Genomic DNA, 14,119 nt, shown 5'->3' on the forward strand with positions numbered 1-14,119 from the left:
TGGGATCCTTGATCCCGTCGGATGTGGCGGTCTTTACCCCCGCCAGTCGAGATTCGACAGCCAGCATTATAATTCATCAGTCGGATCCAATGTGCTGTATGGCAGTATGACCGGCAGCCTGGCGGTGGCAGTCCTACCACCATCGTAATCAGGCCCTAAATCCAAATTATAACTACCCTTAAATTGTTTTGGTAATCTGAGCTTTTCCCTAAGGTATAAAGAATTACAAAAATATCTGTTACTGCACCAAATACCACAGGTCTTTCCCTAGTACCTGGCTGTTTTCTGAAGCCAAATTTCACCATGTTTAATAAAACAGAATTAGACCTTGGCAAAATTAGTCCTTACAAACTGTATCTCTTTTAGGCCAAAACTCATGGGCTCATTTGCAAGCTGCGTGCGCCGCCGGACCATCATTTAGGCAGCGCAAACTGCAGAGCCATGTCCACGAAGCCCATACAGCCACCCTGCGTGGCTTTTCATGGCCTTGTAGATGTGGTGGGAGGCAATGTAGCACAAGTGGTGTGCCATGGGCGTTACAGTGGATCTTTCCACATAACACCAACAGCATTTGACACATTCCCAGATTTACAACATGGTGTAAACCTGGGAACGCGTCAAAAGCCTACGCTTCCTCAGGGGAGCAATAACGGTTGTTTTTGTGAAGGAAGTTGTCCCTTCTTGCACAAAACCAACTTGATTTCAATGCAGGCACCCTTGCACCATGAGACAATGGTGAATGCGTTGGAGCTAGGCAGCCATTTTTGGGCCAGAACAGTAAAAGAGGACAGGAATGTGCTGTATCTCATAGATACTGAGCATTCTTGCTCTTGTCTTCTGAGGTAAACAGCAAGAAGGCTTATGGTGCTGATCCAGGCCAAAAATAAGTAAATGAAGCCCTCAGTTTCCACTTTCCATCCTAATCGGAATTACTCTATTATGCGGAATGAGGCCAAACATTTTCAACAAATTCTGACTCGGCCTAACAATAGGAAAAATACATTTCCTTATTAGTTACTTTCTACAGAAGTAGATGATGATTTGTTAGCTTTTGTCAGACACACAGAGGAATATAAAATGGCATAAAATGAATTTGTAACCTATGTCTGAGGCTAAGTAAACAAGGACTTAGAACTGAAATGTTGATAAGCTCAGTTTTCAACCAAGAAGTGCTGAGATGTTTCCTTATATCTAATATTCTGAAAATGTTGCAAGCCATGCCCCGAAGGCACAGCTTTTACATTGCAGAACTTAAGACAGTATGCAATGGCTGAACAACTCGCCTGTCTGCTTTGGTTGAACAGAAGAAATATTATTTCGGGATTTCCTCCAAGAAAAGAAAGCTTACAGCAATTTAATCATGAAAGTTCAAATCTAAGGCGAAAAATGTTTCCTTCTAGCTGGATAGCTCACAAACGAATAATCAGAACATTGCATAACTTTTCTTTTGCATGAGAGGGTACCAAATGAACGGGATAAATTAGACCAGTGCCACAGTAGTAAAATGTATGACAATGCTTAATTCGTGCCATGGTTGCAGGTGGCAGGCGCCAATACTCTTTTTTGGCCCTCAGTAATCATTTTTCATTATCAGACCTTGACCAAGAGCAAGAGAAAGCCGAAAAAGGCAGACAAGCAAGAGGAAATAGTAGAAAAACAGTGAGAAAGAGAGAAAGCAGATTTGAAAATGAGCCTGCAAGAGTGAGCTTAAGAGACAGGAAGTGAAAGGCGGTAGAAGAAAGAAGCAATGAAGTACAATCAAAAGGGTGCAGCATTGGTATTTGACAACCCTTATCCTGTGTAGTGCAGGAAGTGGGCTCCTAAGAACAAATGTATATCCATTAATTATTTATTTTCTTTATTGCAAACCAAACACTGTATAATATACAATTATTTGTATGTGGCTGAACTGGGCAAAAATATGCATGCTTAAAGCTTGCTTACCTTGTTGTTGAATGCATATGCGAACTGAAAAAGTGCAATTTGAGAACTGTATACCCCATTATCTCCCCATCTGTAAACCTACCTTAAACACTTCAAGCACATGTTGCAAATGTAGTTTGCATAAGGGTATTGTATTTTCTCAGATTACTAATCAGATCTAAAAGAGACTGTAAGAGAATAAGGGAATACGTATATAATACCTGGGAGCCTGTAATAACGTATTACAATTGAGTTCTGAGGTCCCAATGCCTGCCACCAGAGACAGCAGGCAACGGGGAAGGCAGGTCAGGTCATTGAGCACAAAGCAGCTGTTGAAAAAAACGATAAACAAAAGTTTGTATTTTTTTCTTCTGCTCTATTTTTCAACTGTACATTGACAAGGGGAAAGGAGATACTAATGGCAACATGTTTATTTTCTTCAATCTTTGGGTAGCTATTGAAAAGTTTGATTCTGTCTGCAAATTTTGACTGTGACTTTTTTTAAACTAAGGGCCATATATATATATCAAAATGTAACGCGAAGCAGCAAGTCACCTTGCTGTGCTGTGTTACAATGAAAGGGCACGGATGTGCTGTATTCATCACAATACACCACACTCCTGCCTTTTTCCTGTGCTTGTTCACAATGTGCTGCCCAGCACCAACACAGGCACTCTTTCACCTTGATGCAAGGTTGCCTGCGGTATAAGGAGGAGTGTTTTTATATAGAAAGGGACACCTTCCTCCACAAAAACTATCCCCTGAGGCATTTTCCTCATTCCTTGTGTGCTGCAGAATGCACCACACAGAAAGAGGAAAGAACAAGGAGAAATAACAATATTTCTCCTCCTTATGCCTCTCATTGGAAGGCATGGCATTTGGCATATTCCCAGGTTTACCAGTAATGTTAAATCGGGAAATGTGTAAAAATCCATGGGTTTGGCGTGGCAACACATATAAGCATGGGCGCAAAATCCGTTCCGCTCGCGGATTTTGCGAATTTTCGGTAAATTCGCGATCCGTGAACTCCCGCAAATTTACCGCGAATTCGCAAATCCGCGAGCGGCGGATTCCGGGGGCAAAAGTTCAAGCCTTGCTGGCCTGTTGTAACTATTTTACAATGGCACCGGCAAGCTGCCAGCGCCATCCTAAAATAGTTACTAAGTTAGCTTCAACAGGAAGCTCTAATAGATAAAATAAAGCAGGTGCTCGAGCACCTGCTTTATTTTATCTATTAGAGCTTCCTGTTGAAGCTAATTTAGTAACTATTTTAGGATGGCGCTGGCAGCTTGCCGGCGCCATCGTAAAATATTTATAACACACACATGGTCGCTGAAACTAGTTGAAGCTCGAATGCAGTGACTCATTCATCTGCCCAAAAAAAATTGTGAGCGTCGTCGAGGCAGGTGTGCCTTCTTCCCAAATCTACCCTCGAAAATCAGCTGTGATGCTGGATAGAGGCCTTTGCATCCTTGACTTTCACGAGTGCAATCCTCGTGCTGTTCCTGTGGCCAGGAAGCTGAAGGGACCCCTGCACCCCTCGGGGAGATTGCATAGTAACACACACATGGTCGCTGAAACTAGTTGAAGCATAAATGCAGTGACTCATTCATCAGCCCAAAAAAAAATCGTGAGCGTCGTCGAGGCAGGTGTGCCTTCTTCTCAAATCTACCGTCGAAAATCAGCTGTGATGCTGGACAGAGGCCTTTGCATCCTTGACTTTCAGGAGCGCAATCCCTTTGCTGTTCCTGTGACCAGGAGCTTCTGTCTCTTCACCTACTGCTCTGATCGGCCTCAGCCCCTTTACCCACACAAGAGGCAGGTGCACTCGCATGGAAGCCCCGCCCTCACACTCGCGGTGTGCACCGTCTTCCCGCCATTGACCCACTATGATGGACAGCTCACCTAAGGGACCCCTGCGCCCTTCGGGGCGATTGCATAGTAACACACACATGGTCGCTGGAACTAGTTGAAGCTCAAATGCAGTGACTCATTCATCTGCCCAAAAAACAATCTGACCTTTGACCCACACAAGAGGCATGTGCACTCGCATGGAAGCCCTGCCCCAAATCCGCGGATTTGCAAATCCGCAAAATCCGCCGATTTTGCGGATCCACGATCCGTAAATACGCAAATACGCGAATCGTGGATCCGCAAAATCCGCCCATGCTTAAACACACATGCACCACCATGGAATGCCTCCCTGGGGCAGAGTAACGCAACGCAGAGATATGTGCTGCATTGCATTACTCCTGATTTATCAAGCCATTAAGGGCCATGCAAAGTGGCCTTGCGTAGCTTGATAAATCGCATTTTGGGTTAGCGTTGCTCATGTATCACGTTGGGTGGTGCAAATGCAACGCAAGTTCCCTTCAGAAATAGGCCCCCAAGCGTTGAACCATTAAACGTCAGATTCTAAGACCTTAATTACTGGGCTTCTAGTGACCCCATATGAAACATTATATAAACATGAGTATGTGATTCAATCGAAAGTACAGCTCAATGATGCTCTACTAGTGAGCGTGTATGGACAGCCACATCATTTGCGTTACTCTGGATTTATCAAGCCACTCAGGGCACTGCGAGGTGACCTTGCGTGGCTTGATAAATCGCATTTCAAGGCTTGTGTTCTTTTTGCATCACACAATGTGGTACAAAAGTGACTCAATTCTCGATAAATATGCCCCTGATTGAATTAAACTGCTTTTAATATCTTTTTGTAACAAATATGGAACAGTTTTTGAATGTGGTGAGATTTGTACTAGGGATTCTATTTTTATTCTTCATGTTTTTCAACATGCTCTCTCTTTCATATGAAAGACTAAAGTATTGAATCACGCATTTAGAGGCACGTTATAAAAAAGTGATGGCAGAATTGTTGTCTAACACCTAGTACTGCTACTGCCTACAGGAACTATGTGACAATTTGTAAGGTTTTAGTGGTGCCACCAACCCTGTTTTGTAATTAGGAATAACCTGTACATTTGGATTAGCTGTAAGATTTTAATGGCTTTCTTCTTGTGAAAAACAAATCATAAGTTCCTATGTACTTAACCTTTAATGAACTCAGAATTGTATTCGTGAATGATATATTCTCCTCAAGGGCATATTGCACTACATCACATTTCCTACAGGAGAAAATCCTGCCACCTGCTCATTAGATAATTTGTGGTTAAAGTAACTTGTTTCTGTCACAGGATACGGTTCCATAGACTTGTATTGGCAAAAAAAAGATAGAATCAGCCTTAAATATTATAACTTTGTTGTTGGTAGCAGTGGACTTTAATAACCACTCAGAGAACAATATATGGCATAAAAAAGTATGTATGTTTGTGGGTGCTGCACCAGACCACCTTTTTGCTACCAGTAGGTGCAACCCTAGTGTGATCAAATGTCACACTCAGCTCAATAATAATATGGCCAGGAGCACAACAAGTAAAATATTGGAATACAAACGGTATGAAATAATAACACAACATGTACATATGTGTAGTACAATTAGCGCTTTTTATTTCCACGCTGTGTTAGAAAGAAAGCCCTGTATTCAAGAATTTATAAAAAAATATACAAAATAGAGTGCAATAGATGCTGATTATGTAGCTGTCGTACCATGATGATGACCATTAGTATATGTTAACATGTATACAGTTATGAGGGAGTAGACATATCCAGTCAATCATTTGTACAGTGCGCTACACGGTGGAGTAATGGCAGGCACGAACTAGCGTGAATTCCTCTTCGGAACAGTTGTGTTCTTAGCCTTTCTCCCTGCCCCGCCATTTCGGGGTTACCATAGTGATAAACTCGTATTTGTATCCGTTTTGGTGGGAATTACCTCCACATGTGTTGGATCAATTTTGGCCCTTTACCACCTTAAATTAACCAGAGTAAGGTAAGGTGGGGAATCAGACTGGGACGGATAGAAGTCCTGAGGAAGACCGAAATAACCAGCTTTGGGCCACAATAAACGGTTGAAACAGGTTGACACTAGCAGTTTAAGGAGGGGTGTTTTTGGTAACTTGATATTCTCTATAAACACACCCACCCTTCACTATTTTTAATCCTGACCGTGGAACCATTAATAAAGGGTTCGGAAAGGGCACCCATGAGTCAGTTTTAGGCACTTTCCACACTGCACTTTTTCTATCACAGCACCCAGTCACTAGGGGAACATATACCCTGGCATTATTGTTTGTTTTATTATGTTGTTTTGTCTTTCCCCTCCCTATGCTCCATCCAGTGCGTGGCTAAACTAGGATGTTTTGTAAGCAGACCCGATGATGAAGCATGTCACACACATTTGTGTGTGAGTGAGGGCAATTTTCTAATACACAATTTGTGCCATTACATGTCTGACACTCTATCGTATTTCTTTCTCGCTGTCTGCAAATATGCCAATTGGGGATAAGCTAATGTTACCATGTTTTAAGGAGTGAGTACGTGCAGTTTAGCACTGGTTAGCAATGGTTGGTGAAGTGTGCTGAGTCCTAATGCCAGCAAAAAAAAGATCTGAAAACACTGGAGGAGGTAGGCAAATTGTTTGTGAAAGACCACCCCAAGGATGACAGGTTTACCAGCCAATTAGTAGTCTCAGTGAATAACAGTAAGTGTTTGGTAGGGAATGTAATAACATACCAACCTTGGTGCAATAGATGTGAGCATATGGTTTAAAGCAATAGTAGGAGCATAAGAAAATGGCCCTTAAATATCTTTTCACAGTCAAAAAGTCAAAACTTGGGGAGCACAAAACGAAGACTTTATCGGTAAGTGAAAAAAACAACCTTAGTTAGGGCCCGCCATGGTGAAGAAAACCAGAGCAAGTGTCGCACTTCTAGTTTCAGAAAATTCAAGCCTTAGATGCTTACCATTCGAAGTGTCACTCTGTTGAAAAAGTCCCAGAACTGGTGTGGAGCGACATGATAATAGATTAAATTCTTGTAGAGATTGAAGACCGACTAAGCCTATGTGGCCTAAAAAACAAAGATACAATCTTGGAATTGGGAGGGAGGGAAAACAAAGTATATGCTTTATGTAACCATCAGAGAGAAGGCATCCATATATGTGAGAAATAGAGTAAATTATATTGCATAGAATACAATGCAAATGTTAACATTAAAAGGTAAAAATTAGAAATAATCAAGTATATTGAGCGGATGAAATATATCAGTCTGATAGTGAAATTGATAAGAATAAGATTCATAAAGTGAAATATATCCGTCAACTGAAATTGAAGGTTATGGAACACTGGATATGGCCAACATGGTCAATCATGCAAACCAGTCAATGTGTACAATATAATGCCATACAATTCATGGTTGTAAAAGCACCATAAAACAAAAGCAATACACCCAATTAACACATTGGGTTGTTACATATACTCGTGGTAATAACCACATGATAGTACACTGCACTAAGAATACAGACATGACACTTTGACTGAAATAGTACCTTTTTCTACTATGCAATAGGCTAAATAGAATGTTTCCTATCTTTTCATTGCCAGTGACTAAGAAGCATTAGAAAAAAGTCTACTAATAGTGCAAAATATTTTGGATTCACAAACATGATGTCCATTACTAGAGACAAGAAATTAATATAGTAAAGCAACATGATACAACCCTGTAAAATGTAACAAACATGGCTTTACCAAAAACAATCAGTAAGTGGTGACTGATTTATGCTTCTAATGAAAGACAACAGCAGGTGAACACGTGGTCTGGTAATGTGAAAAAGTATAACAATACTAGCAGCCCGTCCCGACGTTGTCCGGGTATGAATTGCTGCCGGCCAGTAGTATATTGTTTTATAGAATTTTGTTTTGATAGCATTCCTTATCTGTGACAGGCCTGTGAAATGCTCCGATTCACAGTGTACTGCTGATGCACTTAAGAGTGCGCGTTCAGTAGTGTGTGAACTCGAGTTTCCCTACTTTATTTTTCCTTGCAATATTATATAGTGCGAACTCGACAACATGGCATGGGCACAATTTACATTACAGAAGAACACATTCATTTGTGGTAGGCACGGGGAGACAAAGTGATTTTCCTGGAATCACAGGATGTTGAGCTGATGCCGGGATTCGAACATAGCTCCCCAGCTCTAAAGTTCGCAATTCTAGAACTTGTGGCGGGAGGTGTGTCTAAAAGTGTATGTCGGTGCTGGCCATCAATGAGAGAGACCTGTGCATTTTTCAAATGGGTGGTGAAAAAATATGAGTATGTTGCTGGAGATGTGGGCCACCGTGCCACCAATGTACTTACCGGGGTAGGGTAAACACACATTATTCCGCAACTTTCTTTCCGCATACCATCACTCCGCATACTTTCATTACGAAAGTACCATGACTCCGCAATGCCATTATAACGCATGGCATTACATTTTATATGCTTTTACCACGCATACATTTACAATGAAATTCGTTGTAAATGCATGAATGGTAAAAGCATGTTTTTTAAAAATGTTTGGATAAGGTAAGTATGGGTTTAGGGGTATATGTTTTGGGGTACTGAGGTATATGTTTTGGGGTGTTTGGGTATTTTAAGGGTTCAGATATAGTTTTGTGTTATGGGGTACAGGGGTAGTTTTAGGGTTTAGGGATAGGTATGGGTTTTGGGGTACAGGGGTATTTTTAGGGTTCAGGGCTAGGTTTGGGTTTTGGGATATAGGGGTATTTTTAGGGTTATGGGGTAGGTTTGGGTTTTGGGGTACAGGGGTATTTTAAGGGTTCAGGGCTAGGTTTGGGTTTGAGGGTACCGGGGTATTTTTAGGGTCCAGGGCTAGGTTTGGGTTTTGGGGTACAGGGGTATTTTTAGGGTTCAGGGGTAGGTTTGGGTTTTGGGTTACAGGGTTATTTTTAGGGTTCATGGCTAGGTTTGGGTTTTGGGGTACAGGGGTATTTTTAGGGTTCAGGGGTAGGTTTGGGTTTTGGGGTACAGGGGTAATTTAAGGGTTCAGGGCTAGGTTTTTTTTGTTTTGGGGTACAGGAGTATTTTAGGGTTCAGGGGTGGTTTTGGGGCACAGTGATATTTTTAGGGTTCAGGGCTAGGTTTGGGTTTTGGGGTACAGGGGTATTTTTAGGGTTCATGGGTAGGTTTGGGTTTTGAGGTACAGGGGTATTTATAGGGTTCGGGCTAGGTTTGGGTTTTGGGGTACAGGGGTATTTTTAGGGATTAGGGATAGGTTTGGGTTTTGGGTTACAGGGTATATTTATAGGGTTAAGATGGGTTAGTGTTTAAGGGTGTTGGGGTATTTTAAGGAGTAAGGGTGGGTTATGATTATGGGGTGCAGGGGTATTTAAAGGGAGCAGGGTGGGATTAGCACACGAAATGAAACATGGCATGAAGGGCGGAATGTACCACACGCCCCCAGCATTTGTCACGCCCCAGCACACGCCCACAGCACAACACAGACACGCCCACAAGGGACTACTTTGCTGGCACGGTTCTTTTACCTTTTAAATGTATATGGTGGGCGTCTGCATAGCCTATGTCATTCTGCTGCAACTGCCCTTCCCAACGCTGTATTGGGTGTTGTGATTGGTGGTGTGGTTCCTGAGATTACCCGCCTCAAAGGTTTGGGCTCTCTCTTTATTATATTAGTATAGATTTGTGTCCAGGTTCATAAATTGGGAACTAGAAAAAATAAAGTTCTCAATCTTGATTTAAACCAAGATCAATAGCGTGGAGGCTGATAAAGCGCTTAGAGATGTCTGGGTTATAATGCGCTATATAAATCAAATAAATAAATAAATAATCCATTTGGACTCGGTTTGATGTAATAAAAGCACTATATTTCCAACACACGGTTTGTTTTGGTGACTTCTAGGGCATGAAACCTAATATGTATATTATCCAGACTGGAATGTATGGAGTAATAACGGACTACCAAAGGGTAAGGATCCTTATTATTATGACTGACTCTGATGTGTTCTCTATACGTTCTATTAAGCTCTTAATAGTGCTAACCACATATATATTAATGAACAAGAGCAAATTACAATATGTGCCACATTTGGTGAAGCAGTTGATGGAATCATTTATTTTCTATTTTTTGAGACCATTGTATTGGAATGCTTGAGTTTTGCCTAAGACATATTTGACATGTGTTGCAATTGTCACATTTATAAAAGTTTGCTGGTCTGGTTGTAAATCATGTGATTTGCATAAAAGTATTAACAGGTTGTATCAAACTGTGATGAAGTTTGTCTTTGAGGGGGTACCCCTCTTGTATGCTTCTATCTTTTTGTTTCCCTTTTGTTTTTCTTGCATCTTGCATTTTGTTATTCTCAGTGCTGTTGTATTGTCTTTCAGCCCCCCTGTGCCTGCTCGCCCCGCTCCCCGCTTCCCGCCACCGTGCTAGCGGCCACGCCCCCTTTTCGTTCTGTGCCCTCCCCGCTCCCGCCTCCCAGCTGCTCCTCCCTCCCTCCCACTTGGCCATAAATGGCGACCGCGCGGCGCAGGTGAGTGTGACCTGTTCTCAGGACACCCCCGCTCCGCACGGCCACCAGCTGTTGTGTGTGCACCTCGCCTCGCCTCGCTGCTGCCCGCAGCCTCGTAGAGCCTGCCTCGCCGATCCCGCCCCTCCGCCGTATTTGCGTGTAATGCTGAATCTTTTTTGTTTCCCAGTTGTTTTTCCTGCATTTTGTTAATCTTTTTGTTTCCCTTTTGTTTTTCTTGCATTTTGTTATTCTCAGTGCTGTTGTATTGTCTTTCAGCCCCCCTGTGCCTGCCCGCCCCGCTCCCCGCTTCCCGCCGCCGTGCTAGCGGCCACGCCTCCTTTTTGTTCTGTGCCCTCCCCGCTCCCGCCTCCCAGCTGCTCCTCCCTCCCTCCCACTTTGCCATAAATGGCGACCGCGCGGACGCGCAACGGTCACGTGCAGCGGGCGCACCGATTGTGCGCCAAAGGCACGCCAAATTCAAGCCCGTCTGCGCCCGGTCCCCAGCGATGCAAGACCAACCGACGAACCTACGACGCCGCCACCCTCAACGCACTCAACGCCGGCCGGAACCCTGCCTGCTGCCGTACCGCCCCAAGACGCACCCACGGACCCTTCTCCTGCCAAGCCTGCCGATTCACCTGCCTCCGGACCTGCTCCACCCCTGCCAAATCGAGCACCAGCAGTAACCACCTGAAGTGCATCCTGCTGAACACCCGCTCCATCCACAGGCACGCCGTGCAACTCTGGGACCTGCTCGACGCAACAGCACCGGACGTCGCGTTCCTCACCGAAACCTGGATGAATGCCTCCTCAGCGCCCGACATCGCCATAGCCATCCCGGACGGATACAAGATCACCCGGAAGGACCGCGTCAACCAGACGGGAGGAGGCATCGCCATCGTACACAAGAACACCATCCGCATCTCGACCAACTCCGACGACACCCTCACCGCCGCCGAACACCTGCACTTCCAGATACACACTGACCCCAAGACCACCCTCCGAGGCACCCTCATCTACAGACCCCCGGGACCACGCACACAATTCAGCGAAGGCATCGCAGATTTCGTCAGCCCACACGCCCTGCCCTCCGCCGACTACATCCTCCTAGGGGACCTCAACTTCCACCTGGAGAACAACAACGACAGAAACACCACCGCCCAGCTGGACAACCTCGCCAACCTCAGACTCAAGCAAGTGGTGAACACTCCCACCCACTACGCCGGCCACACGCTTGACCCCGTCTTCTCATCCAGCAAGCACATCTCCTTCAGCCACGCCACCGGACTCCACTGGACCGACCACAACTGCGTCCACTTCAGCTTCAGAAAAACTGCGACCCACCACCACCCGCAACAGGTTCCCCGCCGGAGCTGGAGCAAGATCACCGCCGAGCAGCTCACCGCCTCCCTCAGCCAGAACACCCCCACCAACACAACGGACCCCAACGAAGCAGCCAGCAACCTCACCAAGTGGCTGACCGACTGCACCGACGACATCGCACCACTAAAGAACCCCCCCCAGCAGACCCGCCAGCAAGAAAACCCCCTGGTTCACCGGCGAACTCAAGGAATCCAAGAAGAACTGCCGCACCCTGGAGAAAGCCTGGCGGCTCAACCAAACCACAGACAACATGACCGCCCTCAAGCACGCCACCCGCAAACACCATCAACTGATCCGCGCCACCAAGAAGTCGGCACTCAAAGAACGACTGGACAACAACGCCCACGACAGCAAGGAACTTTTCAGCATCGTCAAAGAGTTCTCCAACCCCAGCGCCGGAAACAACGACATCACCCCCTCGCAAGACCTCTGCAACTCACTCGCCGCGTTCTTCCACCGCAAGATCGCCGACATACACAACAGCTTCAACGCACAGACAATGCACCCTATCACCGAACCAACGCCCGCCACCACCACCCTCTGCAACTGGACCCCGATCAGCACCAAAGACACCACCCGCACGATGAACTCCATCCACTCCGGATCACCAACCGACCCCTGCCCACACCACGTCTTCAACAAAGCCGACGCCATCATCGCACCCCATCTCCAGAACATCATCAACTCCTCCTTCCACACCGCCACCTTCCCGGAAAGCTGGAAGCACGCCGAGCAGACCGCCCTCCTGAAGAAACCAACGGCGGACCCCACCGACCTCAAGAACTACCGTCCCATCTCGCTCCTTCCCTTTCCAGCCAAAGTCATCGAGAAGACCGTCAACAGACAGCTTGCCGCCTTCCTCGAGACAAACGGAACCCACGACCCCTCGCAGTCCGGGTTCCGGGCCAACCACAGCACCGAGACCGCCCTAATCGCAGCCACAGACGACATCAGAACCCTGATCGACAACGGGGAAACAGCGGCCCTCATCCTCTTGGACCTCTCTGCGGCGTTCGACACCGTCTGCCACCACACCCTAGTCATCTTCCCTCAGCCCAACCCTCTTCAACGTCTACATGAGCCCCCTCGCAGCCATCGCACGCCAACACAACCTCAACATCATCTCCTACGCCGACGACACCGAGCTGATCCTCTCCCTCACCAACGACCCCACCACCGCCAGAGCCAACCTACACGAAGGGATGAAAGATGTCGCCGACTGGATGAGGAATAGCCGCCTCAAACTGAACTCAGACAAAACGGAAGTCCTCATCCTGGGATCATCACCCTCCGTCTGGGACGACTCCTGGTGGCCCCCGGCCCTGGGCACCGCTCCCAAGCCAACAGACCACGCACGCAACCTGGGCTTCATCCTGGACTCCTCCCTGTCGATGACCAAACAAGTCAACGCCTTCTCATCTTCATGCTTCAACACCCTGCGCAAGCTCTGTAAGATCTTCAGATGGATCCCCACTGAAACCAGGAAGACCGTCACCCAGGCACTCGTCACCAGCCGCCTGGACTACGGGAACACCCTCTATGCCGGAACCACAGCCAAACTTCAAAAAAGACTCCAGCGCATCCAGAACGCCTCCGCACGACTCATCCTGGACATCCCACGACACAGCCACATCACTGGACACCTGAGAGACCTGCACTGGCTCCCCGTCAGCAAGAGGATCACGTTCAGACTCCTCACCCACGCACACAAGGCTCTCCATGACCTGGGCCCCAAGTACCTCAACAACCGCATGACCTTCTACACGCCCACCCGCCAGCTACGATCGACCAGCCATGCCCTCGCCACCATACCACGCATCCGCAAAGCCACCGCCGGAGGAAGATCCTTCTCCTACCTGGCAGCCAAGACCTGGAACACCCTCCCCACCCACCTTCGGCGAACCCAGGACCATCTCTCCTTCAGAAGGCAGCTCAAGACCTGGCTGTTCGAGCAGTAGCGGTCCCCCTCCCCCAGCGCCTTAAGACCCTCCCGGGTGAGTAGCGCACTTCATAAATGCCGTGATTGATTGATTGATTGATTGATTGATTGATTGATATAGGTTTATTGGGTATGCAAGATTGTGTGCAGTTATCACTGCACAAAGTTTGCCAATGTTTTAATAATATCACAGACTTTAGAGAGGACAGATAGCTTAAACTTAAATAAACATTGAATCCTACCCTACCATTAGGTAGCAATATTAAACTCTTCCATGAATTAGTAACCAAAGATTTTTACCATCTGTAAGATTGGCACATCAATCATCACACATTTTGATATGACAACACTGAGTTTTGATTGGTTCGGGCTGGTCTGTTCCCATCAGGCACAGGGTCAAGACTGATTTGCATGTAGCCAGGTCCAAACTGAGGTGG

This window comes from Lissotriton helveticus, chromosome 6 (genome assembly GCF_964261635.1).
Source record: "Lissotriton helveticus chromosome 6, aLisHel1.1, whole genome shotgun sequence".
Lineage (NCBI taxonomy): Eukaryota > Metazoa > Chordata > Amphibia > Caudata > Salamandridae > Lissotriton > Lissotriton helveticus.